We start from the raw sequence: 14,376 nt of genomic DNA on the forward strand, positions 1-14,376 counted from the left end.
TGTAGAAAATGGTAAACCTGGTTTTATAGCTATCTGATGGAGGCACATGCATATTTTTGAACATATGCTAGCTTGGAAAGTCGCAGTACAAAGGCTTCGATACTATTTTGATAAAACCTGACGTTTATTCGGAATGTATACACAAATATGTCTTTATCTTTACCACTTTCAAGCAATTTTGAAATTGAAAACATCGGCTTGTTTGGTTTTCAAATTCATTCTATCAAATGAATACCAGAACCTTAACTGATAATACAATCAAAGTTTAAAGATCGAAACCAAATTATTTACTGTTAAAACAACAATATAGAAAAAAGACAACATTATCTTTTATTTGTTACCCCGAAATTTCCATTTGTTAAAAAAAAGACGACTCTCGATTTATCTCCTACTTTTGTGTATTATATATTTCTAAAGAAATGTATAAACACCATACTGTCAGCCTGATATAAATGATGTTTCGTGCCGTTTTACAGGTGACTTATATATTTCTCTTATTTTTAGCTGATTCATTCTTATCCTGACTTGTCGATTATTCTTACTTAATCAACGTGTAGTTGGTGTGATCTCAGTTCTTCTTTATCGAAATTCAATTATGATATCAAATGTTCTTGAAAAAATAAGAAAGTATGGTATATTTGCTAATTAGGAAACACTGCGACAGAGACCAAATGGCATAGGGGTTTTCAACTAAAGGTTCACGTACGGCCTTCAGCAATAAGAAAAACCCATACTGCATAGTCAGTTATAAAAGGCCCCGAAATGGCAAATGCAAAACAAAACCAGAAAACTAACAGCCTGATTTATGAACAAAAAAACGAACGAAAAACATATATGATATACAAAAACAGACAACAACTACTAAATTACAGGCTCCTGACTAATGTGACGGGGATAAACATGTTTGCGGGCGCCCAACCCTCCCCGAACCTGGGACAGTGGTGTAACAGCACAACACAAACTATAGATTACAGCAGCAAAACAAGTAACACAAAGATAGACCGGAAGTGGGCAGAGTATTCATGCATCCCCAAAACAAAAAAGACATTAAGTCGCTTCGAGCATTTTTCTTTTATGCATTCAGGTCTACATTTGTAAAAATGTCATGTTGCTATATCTGTTCTCTTGTTGTTTCATGCATGCGTGTTATCCACACTAATACATGTTTAAAAAATGAACTGTAGCATGTTTCTCAACAACTATAAACAAGAACGTCTTGATTTGTTAGGAGACAAAATAGGAGATGTATGATTGCTAGTGAGACAACTATAAATAAAACAACGATTTATTCGAAGTAGATTCAATGGAAACAGGGGATGGTTAAATGTAAGTAAAGATGACAAATTTGAATTACAACTGTGACTGAATTCACTTTTATTTAGGATATGTGTTTAAACAACGAAATATATTAGCTTAAATAAAACAGACAGATTAGTTGATATTGATTTCCACACTAACTATATATACAGATTTTGAGTCATATTTAATTTTTTCAGTTTATTATCTAGAAAAAACAACGATGAACATTTGGAAACACACAGGCTATCATTTCCATGGCAATGCATGTATTTGATATTTAGCAGATGGATTATTTTTTACTGTTCATATGAGCATAATACACTCTACTATATATTTCTTTTTTGTTTATCTAAAAATGTACATTACCAGAAAAAAAGCAGATGTGAAACTAGATCGTTTTTTAATTATTGAATCCTGTTATTGCGACAATGTTGTTATTTAGTTTTTTTTTCGTTAGTTCGATCAACTTTGAGATCATTAGAATCGACGGTATATCTAAAAGAGCGGTGATAAACATCATCGTACATAGCAATACAACAACCTCATTTTATCATATAATTATCTACCCCAATTTCTGTGGATTCAAAACGCTGTTTAACAATAATCTTAACAGTACACATAAAGTTATTTGGATAGCAATAACATTTGTGTACAGGTTAAACGCATTTTGTGCCTGTCTATATCTAAAAATACAATTTATATAATGAAATTAAAAAGTTCGAACCCGCTCTGTGATACCTAATTTAGCTTCAAGTCTAGTTCATTTAAAGGCCAATTAAGATAATGTCTATTTATAACATTTTTTTGATGTATTGTCAACTTATCATGTAGAGGAAATACTCGTCGGAGAATTAAGGAAAAATTAATGCTTTCATAGTATGACGAAGGATCGAAGCAAGTGTCGGATTGCTGTCTTGTTTGATGGCCTAGCTATTATTACTAGCTGTTCTTGTCAAACTGAAAATAAAATACACTTACCATACAAGTTTGAGGTGAAATTAGATGACATATTACATACAAAAATCTCTGCAGTATATCGGTCATATATATATATTGTCATAAAGCGCGGAGGTTTGGCTAGCCACAAAATCAGGTTCAACCCACCATTGTTTCTTAAAATGTCCTGTACCAAGTCAGGAATATGGCAGTTGTTATCTAATAGTTCGTTTCTATGTATGTTGCATTGTCGTTTGTTTTTTGTTGCACATCAGTGGTCTGTTGTTTCGTTGTTTTCCTCTTATAGTTGATGTTATTTACTCGGTTTTAGTTTGTAACCCGGATTTGTTTTCTCTCAATCGATTTATGACTTTAGAACAACGATATACTACTGTTGCTTTTGTTTAGACTATTATCACATATTTGTTTGGAATACATAGGGTTTTGCATGTGTAATAAACTCAGATTTGTCATATTACTGCCCAGGGCAAATAACCGGGGCCAATATTGGACTGCCATGCAATCTCATTGGGTGAGCCATATTTGCCTTTGCGTACAAAATAAATATCGGCCCTCTCCCGGTTTGAGGTGTCATGTACAATATTTGAGTCTTACATGCTTAAAAGTAACCCCGACGTTATAAAACTGTTTTAACTGCCCATTGATTAAATAAATAAACTCATCCTTATTATTGAAATGACGTCCTTTATTATGACGTCTTTGGTATTAATAATACATCTTCGTTCATTGTCGGAGAATCCAGATGTTGTTACGGGAAGTATAGAGGAATTATCGAATTGCTATAAAATGCAAAAAAAAAAAAACAAAAAAAAACAAAAAATACAAAAAAAAACAAAACAAACATACACAAATTAAAAGCAAACAAATGAAATAAATACATAGTTTTTTATTTCAACTGTTTATTTATTTCATTAAATTTTTCGTTTCAATTTCATCAGCTATGAAATATAATAAACAGATCATTTCGTGGAATTTCCATATCGGCACTAGTTTCATTCCTCGACCAATATCTGGACCTTGGGCTTAAGCACTCAGTCCGATATATATATATATGGGAGTCTCCAATGATACCAGAGCCGATATGGAAAATGCCATGTAATAATCTATGATTATTTAACAGTGTTTTGAATATAAAGGAATTGGGGTTGATGATTGTAATGAAAATTGAGAATGGTTGTACGGCAATTTACTATAATGTTCATCATTGCTCATTTAGTAAAATATACTGTCAATTTTAATGATCTCAACGTTGATCGAACTGAAGAAAATAAACCAAATATATAACAATATTTGGAAATAACAGGATTGGATATAATGAACAATTATATAATTTAACAGCCAAGTGGCAGTGATTTCCTACAGGCTAACCGCTTAACGGAACCTGTTTTTAGTTTAATATTGATATTGTCATAACTATGCATCAACTCATGGTCACTGAAGTGACAGTCTTACCAATCAGTAAATCACGTAAAACATACACAGATTTACATTCGCAAGTGTTAAAACAGACACACACAATTCATTTAAAATGTCATTTACAAGGAAAAAAACGCGTACTAATTCTTGAATATCTAATGCCTAAATGCATGTGACATCAAATAATCTTTAGAAAGGACTTATCTATGAAAAGACATAATTGTATTCTTAAATTTTATTTGCTAGTCTGCTGCAGAAATGCATACATCAATTACACTTTTGCGTTGCACATTATTGTCCTATCAATATAGATTCCATTTGGGCAAGGTTGTTGTTGTAGGTGGGGGTGGACAAACAGTTGTATTACAATCCTGACACTGACATCTATCTGTACACGGTGTAGTGGTGTAGTTCATAGGAACGAATGTTTTATTTCCAACTCAAACAAAAGGTTTGTTTGTTTCTTTAAAAGATATATCATACGTAACAAGCCCGTTTGACTTTGATCCTACGAACTTAAGTAAGTTTTCTGGAGTGCATGCTGATGTAGTCTCACCACACATACGACTAATTGCTTTTTCGTTGGAATAAGGCGTTCTTACGTTGGCACACGAATCAAACATTCCATCCACATAATCACGTGTCACGTAATAATTGACTGACGTCACTACATGTTGCTTAGTAGAACCATCGATTGTCACATTGGCACTTGCTAAGGTACTCTGATATGAACTGCATACTAATTAACAAAACATGCTGATGAAGTTATCGAAACATATTGGACACCTTGTAAATTCTTGTTTAACAAACCCGAAGATTTTGTTAAAAGTAAACACTTGATCCGCGTTACAACATGTTGAAGGCTGGTCCCCTGTAATAAATTTAGAAAAATAGTGTTAAATGCAAACAATGACTGAGCTATTTTTATACATATAATCAGTATTGTTAAAATTATTGACACTGAGGAAGGCTATTTGTTAAGCCGAAATATTTGTCAACACGATTTAATAACAACATCTTCGTATAATACCATCTTATATTAGTATCGTTGTGCAAATCTCTAGACTTATATAATGTTTTCCTTATCTGCACAGTATCGTCTATTCTAGACGATCCGGTACATAGTAAATTTGCTGGTTGGTCCTTTTTATAGACTTCTGTATATATATATATATATATATATACAAGTCTAAATTGAAAACAACGTTCAAACCTATGATTGCGTTGGATAAAAACCGCAATTTTTATACGTGTGCATGCAAAACAAATTTCTTGGTAGAGGGGTCTAAATACAGCACAAACAACATTTTCCAAAAGACCAAATGAGTGAAAAAGTATATTTTAACAAAACGCATTTGACTAGCAGGTCGAACAACTGATGTTCATAAACCCTGCTGACTGCCATTGGCGATTGCCAAATAAACGGATCACAAGATGTAACAAAATAGATCTGTTTATTTATTTATTACCAAACATAAAACAATAAACTTGAGGAAAAGTTGGTATACCGCAAACACGAGGTACAAAAATTTGTACACCATATCCGGATTTCGACAATTAATGTCTCATCAGTGATGTTAGGAATCGAAATGGTATTTGGAAGGCCGTATAATTTACCGCAATTTAGGATAGACTCTTGAATTTTGAAAGAGTCAAATTAGGATGAAGGGATCGTATAAACCCAAAGTCAAATATAATTCAAGCCCAAACGAAAAAATATATAAATAATATATATATATATATATACAGAATCGATAAATATACATCACATATACTAAATGTAAACACACAAACTAACATTTTCAATCACCATTCCAGGTAGTTTTTGAGTTTTGTGAAAGTCGTTGACACTGGCAGGAACAAACAGTACTTTGCAGTCATGACTTCCATTCTAACTTTCACATTCTAAAATCGAATCATTCTTTAAGATCGGCTTATAATGAAATATCGACTTGAATTCCTCTTTATCAGGTTCAATTTTACACATGCATGACATGCAAACTTTTACTTTGGGACAGTGAAAACATGGTGAAGTATTTTTCCGAGTTGTTGAACACTTGAGCTGTATTTGTTCTTATGTTTGATATAACCGTTACAGAAGATGTCAGCATATAAAAAAGTAGGGAAGTTGCCTTGTCAGCTGGCAATTTAAATATTTTTTCTTACACTTTATGTACAACCTTTTGACAAAATTTGACTGAGAAATTAAAAATTTCGAAACCATTTAAAAAATAACGTTAATAGCGTTCATTCGCATTAGGAAAATTGCCTTGTCGGTAAAAAGTTTGAAGATATTTTTTGATCTCACCATGAACAGAATTTTAACATTTATTAAGAGGAAAAGATAATTCGATACATTTTAACAAATAATGTAAAATGTGCACATCAGCATACACATTTGGTTTTCTTCCTGGTATTTTTCACAATTCCGTGGCGTCAGATTACACACCTTTCTACAGTTAAATGGTGTTTAACGCACGGTCGGTTTTATAATAAAGATTAAATTGGTTTGAGCAGTCTTTATAAAAATATGTTTTTGATATCATAACAGTCGATACACGAATAATCAGTTCCATACCTCTAGCACGTACGGTTTACTTTACCATGGTGTGACCGCAATTGTTTTACTTTTACAATAAATCATGCAACGTGACTACTTATACGACCATTGATGTCTTTGCATTATTTTAAAACAATTAGTTAACCTACCTGGGACCATGAAAGGACAGTATTGTTTTAAAATATCCACAGCCTCTGGATTAGTAAGTGGGGAAGGCGGTCCATCATAAGCACAGCTTAACTTAGAAGTATCATTTCCACATTCACCTCTCATCATACACCATCCACCATTCTTATCTGAAATGGCTGGCAACTAAAATTTAAAACAGAAATCAATTAATTTCACGTGGTTAAGTAAGAACAAGAACATAAGATTAAAACACATGGACAGGTGTATAAACACTCGTTATACAATATGGGAAATTTTGTGAATTACAAATTCATAACTGAAAATACCACACACAAAACGAAACTCATCAATGATAGCAGGCTTACAATTTAGTTATCCAATCGCTATTTCGATATTCGATGCAGTTGAACAATACCAATTACAAAGTTCAAGAACTAGAAAAAACAAGTATTCTTAACAACTGTACCATATCTAATTACAACAATATATGACTTCGGACAGAAACCATTTCCTTTTCGAATTATTTTAACATAATATGAACAACAAACTGTTCAGACAATGACCCTATTATTGATAGATGTCAACGTAGGAGTGATACCGGATATCAGATGCTGTTATTAAGTTAGCGTTCCTTTCGTATTATTATTTTTCAGACAGATACACAAATATACAGTTAAATCGGATAAGGATTAATACAGAAATATTTTGATCACGTATATTTTTCGACGAAAGATAGCTCGGAAGTCAAACATACCTGCCCTGAAATGGTGGTATTTATATTGAATATGCACAAGAACAATCTTTATTTTTTATATTGCAGTCATTCAAAGTAAATGCAATGCAGTTATAGATGACAACTGATTACTTTTAATCATAGAGAAGCGGCAGATACCAACGCGATAATCAAACTGATAATAGCTTGAAAAACACATGTTTAATCTGAGCTTTAGCGGCACATAGCGATATTTGCCATGGGGCAGAAATTATTTCTGTTGCAAATTATATGAAAATATAAATGCAAACCGTTTTAGAAGAATGCTGAGCCAATATAATCCCACAGGCATATCCAAAAACAACTACCGGTAAATAAGAAGACATCATTGTTATCATTTCTAACTGTTGACATCTGTTTACTAAATCTAGTATCCTTATCATTTTGGATTTACCTAAATCTCAATCTAAATAAAGTTTATACAGATAAGCTTTTCATACGAACGGTTGGGAAATTCTGTTTTGAAAATGTCTTAGAGTACAAGTCATTTCTCACTTCAAACTTGAATTTTCTCAGCTCTACCTTGACATATCTGTTTTATAAGTTGAAGTTTTTTATATCAAGCTGGACATGCTCTGCCTTTCGCAGATACAAGCTGTTGTTTCTTAATTGTAACTTCAAAGTTTGCAATAACTTGATAGTTTACAACTTGTAAAATATATATAGCATGACTAAAATATATTCCACAATTGCTTTTGATCGATATAAAAGTACCCCTTGTACATGTTGTATATCTATTTCACAGTTGATAATGTGTTTCACTCCAATGAAACAGCAATAAAAAATATCACTATTAGGAAAGAATTAAATTCCTTGAGAGTTCCTTATAATTTTCGAAAGAGATAATTCTAGAGTAATTATTAAAAATTAAATCACTTCTGGAGATCAAAGATTTTGCCTGTTTCTTATGATTACAATTAGCAACATCACGGGTATCGCTTTTTGGACATATTCTGCTAACTTAAGCACATGCACCCCCCCCCCCCTTTTTCAGTTCGATACATGTTGGTCAGTCTTAAATTTCGACGTATCGTTTTGTCTACTTGCTAGTCTTTTAGTATCTTTTAGTACTCTTGGTATCATCCGCCTATTTTTATACGCCCGTTTACGGGACGTATTATGGTCTGTCCGTCCGTCCGTCCGTCGTAAACATGTTGGAGAATAACTCAAACAGGTGTAAACAAATTTTCAAGACTTTCTCGTTTCTAGTTTTTTATATAGATTAGACCGTTGGTTTTCCTGTTTGAATTGTTTTACACTAGTCATTTTGGGACCTTTTATAGCTTGCTGTTCGGTGTGTGCCAAGGCTCCGTGTTAAAGGCCGTACTTTGACCTATAATTGTTAACTTTTTATACATTGTGACTTGGACGAAGAGTTGTCTCAGTGGCACTCATACCACATCTTCTTATTTATATATAAATGGGCAGGTTTGGCCATGTGTTACTTCTAATAAGAAAAGACCAGCAATTTAGTAGATATTAAAACCAGAAATTGCTGGGTTTGAATCTCCATGTATGTAATTGATTGTAACTAAAGATGTATTACCGTACACCAAAGTAATTTGGAACAGATAAGGAAGACGACCATACATTTGTTATGTTGTAGCTCTCGTAATATTTCATTTTTCATGTAGACTTTTACTGTATTTTTAAACATTTCTTCTGATAAGTAATTAAGGATGTACTTAGGTGGAACTTAACAAATCTAGAATTTAAAATTGATACTATAAGTCAAAAGAGCATTAGTTAAGGAACAAAATAAGCTAAATATATTGATAGGTTATGGAGCTACTTTTCGAGATATTTATTTTTTTTTAAATGGCGGGAAAAGTCTGACTCGGACTTTTACCTTATATTTGCATGAATATTATTTGGGTCTCAAATCGAAAGAAAAGAAATCTAGAATCTGCTTACATTTTTGTTAATGGCCTTTTATGAGCTATTGAATTCTTATATGAAAAGAAAAATGGGCGTTATGGGGCAAAATATGTTACCCTGTATCTTAGGAACAAAAACCGAACATCTGTCAAAAATTCCTAAACCTGACCTAAGTACATCTTAATTACTTGATTTGCAAATGACTGACATAACGACAACAGACACAAACAATTTTCCAATTATAATGTATAGATTGATTTCCTGTTTTCGATATTTCAACGTTTTACCTTACGTTGCGAAAGGACCAAACAACGCGAAACGTCAGTGACGTCATTTCTTGTCCAATGAAAAAAAGTATATGAAGAAGTTCGGGAAGTATGATGGCAAAACTATTAACTGGAGAAACTGTTGACTGGCAAATAGTTTGTGGAATGAAAAAGCATAAATATTTCATTCTTTTTTCTAAAGAAAAATTATCCTGAGGTATAAATATATAATTTATGGACGTTATCGATACTTTTGTTTACTAGTACAATACACTTTTGTTGACTGGTATGATTTATGGATGTTATCATAAGATGCGTATCGCTACTTGTGTTCTCTAGTATAATTTATGGACGATGTCGTTACTTTTGTAGACTAGTATACTTGTAACTTATGGACGTTATCGATACTTTTGTTGACTTGAATAATTTATGAACGTTATCTTAAGATACGTATCGTCACTTTTGTTGACTAGTATAATGAATGGACGTTATCTAAAGTTGCGTATCGTTACTTTTGTTGACTAGTATAATTAACGGACGTTATCTTAAGTTGCGTATCGTTACTTTTGTTGACTTGTATAATTAACGGACGTTATCTTAAGTTGCGTATCGTTACTTTTGTTGACTAGTATAATTAATGGATGTTATCTGAAGATGTGTATCGTTACTTTTGTTGACTAGTATACTAGTAGTTAATAGACGTTATCTAAAGTTGCGTATCGTTACTTTTGTTGACTAGTGTAATTAATGGATGTTATCTAAAGATGCATATCGCTACTTATGTTGACTAGTATAAGTAATGATACACTTGTCTTCTGTTTCAACCATTGTATGTTAACCTCTGGGCGTCTTTTGATTCTTTTGTTTACTTTCTTTGTGGTATCATTGGTGTTAACCACAGCTCTAATTCTATTTATTGTAAAGTTGCGTGCAAAAATTTATTGATTGACAGCACACTAAGGATTGATTTTTTAAAGTAATATACTTTGATTTTATTGTGTGTCTTTTTATGTTGTTATGTTATGCCACTGTTTCATGTTAGGGTGAAGGTTGGCGCCTGTTAAAACGTTTAAACCCGCTGCATTTTTATGCACCTGTCCTAAGTCAGGAGCCTGTTGTTCAGTGGTTGTCGTTTGTTGGTGTGGTTCATAAGTGTTTCTCGTTTCTCGTTTTTTTATATTGATAAGACCGTTGGTTTTCCTGTTTGAATTGTTTTACACTAAATTTTTTTTGTGCCCTTTATAGCTTTCTGTTCGGTGTGAGCCAAGGCTCCGTGTTGTAGGCTGTACTTTGACCTATAATTGTTTACTGTTTACATGATTGTGACTTGGATGGATAGTTGTCTCATTAGCACTCATACCACATCTTCTTATTTATATTTGCGTCATCTTTTTAAGTTGTATTTTGTCAGTAAAGTGTGATGAACTGTGACAACTGAGGACTGAATGGAAATGACGGTCTTGATTCTTTTTTGGGGTTATTTTTCTTTAAACTTTATTCTTTTATCAATTTTGCTTATCATTATCTTGTTAACTTTGAGGTCTCTTTTTCGATATTTACTGAGCAGTTTTAGAGAATTAGATTCAATTGCGATTTTTGCATTCTTATTACTTTCAATAAAACAACAGATTAAAGGCTCTTTTAAGGGGTGGTTCCAGATTCTACCCAAAGGGGGTCCCACAAGGTAAAATTACCAGCGAGCGTAGCGAGGCGATTATTGTTTTTAACGATCTTAAACAAAACTAAAACAGATGGTTTTTTTTTGTGTCGATCTACTGCTCATATCTAATGATACTCTTGAAACGATTTTGAAACTGCCATCAATTTTGACCTGTCGTCTACTAAATCTTTTTGTTAATGTATCAATAAAATATTGTATCATAAAAAAACAATGAATGCAAACTACAGGGGTGTCGCTTTCCCTAAATGCAAGATGTTGTTTTTGTGTGTAAATCACATTGCATGAACTGCTTGATAACGGCATAAAGTATTGACAATTACTTGAAAACTCAACATATACTCCCATTGCACATACTAGTACCTTAGAGGAAATCACAAATAATCATACATGTAGGTCTGTTCTATATTTCTTTGGAATGCCTATCAAAGATGAAGAACTGGGTCTTCCTTGACTGTATTGGATACCTAACAATAACAAGTGTCCTTGCAAGCATCATTTTATGGCTGGGTCTTCATAAGTGATCCATGAAAAGCCTTTCTAAAGTACTAACATATTACTTGAATTAGCAATCAGGGTCGGGCTTCAGACTTATTGTGAAACTACATACCCTGACGCAGTTGTGAATCAGATGTGGAAACTAAAAAAATCCAAAGATCTGTTGGTGTACAAACAATCTAAGGTCCTTTCCTCTTGCACTAGTATTAAAGTGTTTTACTTTTCTACCCATTCAATACTAAAAGATAGATTGAAAGAATTGGTTCTGTTTTGTTTCATAAAAGAGAATGGTCAACGCAGATAAAAATATCTTGTCTTAAGATTGGATAAATAGTAATTTGTAAAAAAAAATCACTCTTCAAAAATTTTCTGAAAATGACATTATAAGGATGAAGAATTCTTGATTGACAACACACTTGTTACGTTTAGTGGACGTGTTTTTCAACAAACCCTCGGTATTCCATAAGAACCAACTGCTATCCTGTTCTTGCCGATTTGTTCTTTTATTCATAAATGAGGCACACTTCATACAGGAGCTCATAAGGTAGATAGAATGCAAAGAAGCTAGCATTATCCTTTAACTTCAGGTTTTGCTATATAGATGATCTCCTCTCACTGAATACTTCAACGTTTGGTGACTATGATGAATGCATCTTTACCATCGAATTTGATATAAAGGATACATTAACTACAGTAAGGTATGCCTCATATCTTGACGGAAATATAGAATTTGACAATGATGGTCGATTGATAAGAAAACTTTGACACAAGAGATAATTTTAGCCTTCTAATTGTGTAATTACCGTTTATATGGAACAACATTCCAGCAGCGCCTGCATATGGAGTATATATCCTAGTTGATACGATAATCCAGAGCTTACATTTCCTATCAGGAAAAATTAAACCAAAAGTTCCATTTTGGAAAGTTGAAGTCATTCTTTTGAGACTATTACGGACGCCGTCACGAGTTGGTTGACTGTTATGGAATATCTGTTCCGCAGATAATGACGGATATGTTCTTATTTTGTTAATCACACTTCCGTCCTTTTTTCCTCGAATGTGAACTACCGACATAGACCTATCACCGGGTTTGTAATTTCAATATCAACACGACGGGTGCCACAGACGGAACAGGATATGCTTACCCTTCCGGAGCACTTGCGACCACCTCCTGTTTTAGTGGGGTTCGCTTGATTAGTCTCTAGTTTACTTTGTAGTGTTTTGTGGACTGTTGTTTGTCTTTTGGTCGTTTTTTGTTTTTTGCACGGCATAGTCAGTTCGTTTTCGACTTTGACTATCTTTTTGGCATATTCCGCCTCTCTTTGAACTATAAATGATAGGCCAAAAAAAAATACGACCTGAATATAAAGGACAACATAGTGCTATATAAGTACAAGCTATCTAGCATAAAATTCAATATTACAGTATACAAAATTAAAGGCTTTTATAGCAAGCAAGTGATTTTTCCATGTTGTAAAGGACTTTCCGTTTTGAATTTCCCTTGGAGTTCAGTATTTTTGTTAATTCACTTTTTTTCATAAGTTCAATTCATAAAATGATGTCAAAGTTATGAATTATACCTCAAAACTATTCCAAGACAAGAGTTACAATTTGAAGAGACGGACCTCTTTTTTTTATATTTTCTCCCTGTGAATCCGTATGCACCGATCTAAATGTTATGTGCTTCATTATCTTCAAGACAAAGTATCCTTCGTACAAATACTTGGGATCCACTTGCACAGAATATTATGCAAACTAGAACATAATGTTAACCTTATTATTTCTTGGATACTGCAATGGACTAATCCGTTTAATATCTTCAAAGCGGGATGGCTAGTTTTTTCTGAAGGGTATCAAAAGTCATTTCTTAGGGGCATCAATTGGCTCATAATATATCTGAGAGGTACCCATTTTGTGTTTCTGTTGGGGTCTTTTCTTGTCTAAATATGTAAACATAAGGGGTTGATGACATAATTTGGCATTTGAGGGGTTTTAAGCAAAACATCTGAGGGATTGAAATTTGCCTAGGTAACCATTCACTCCCCCTGTCCAGATATTAAATGAAAAGACCCAATTTTTATTGTAATAGCTGCTTGATCATGGCTAGGTGACAGACAAGACAACATTAACTATGGAAATGCATAATCCAGTTGCTGAGAAAGATATACTGAACATGAAAACGTACCATGAAAAAATCAAATGGTATAATTCTACCTGAAATAAAAAAAAACATATATAAATATAGGTTGTCATAATTACCAGTAAAAATAAATGTTTTTAAGAATTGACACATTGAGCGTTTTTAGTTCCGTAAAAACTAAGTGGAAAGAAATATAGTGAATGGTGATAACAGCTTGATTGATAGACGACAGCAATTTAGTAAAAACTAGTTGTTTTGCCAGAATTTCAGTAAAATACATTTGTATCAACAAAGACATGAATTGTTTTTGCCAGATTAACAGGCATTTGGCATTCCTACTACATTTAAATGGTCAGGACAAAAATATGTCCACTACATCAGTAACTTCACCCATGCAATGATATAAACTTTGTACATTTGTTAATTCCTAAATTAAGATTTTAAGAATTACTGTAGCAACATTTGTCTTGTCTTTTCGATGGAAATGCAAAGCAATGGGAGACACATGTCTTGTAACAGTTGTTCAATGATATAAAAATATGGAAGCACTATTACCGTAAAGCTAGAACATAAGTATAGTCCGACTTAGACAAATTAGAATATTTCGTTATATTTACGTGATTGTCGTGTAATTTATACGGTCAATTGCATGCCTTATCAAATATGTGTATAACAACAATTTCAAACTTAGAACATTTTCCAAAGGAGTGGGACATATATGATTATTTCACACGATTTATAAGTTGTACATCATTTGGAATTACATGGAAAAGCTTTAATATT

Source organism: Mytilus californianus, unplaced genomic scaffold (genome assembly GCF_021869535.1).
Source record: "Mytilus californianus isolate M0D057914Y unplaced genomic scaffold, xbMytCali1.0.p SCAF_13, whole genome shotgun sequence".
In the NCBI taxonomy this organism is placed as follows: domain Eukaryota; kingdom Metazoa; phylum Mollusca; class Bivalvia; order Mytilida; family Mytilidae; genus Mytilus; species Mytilus californianus.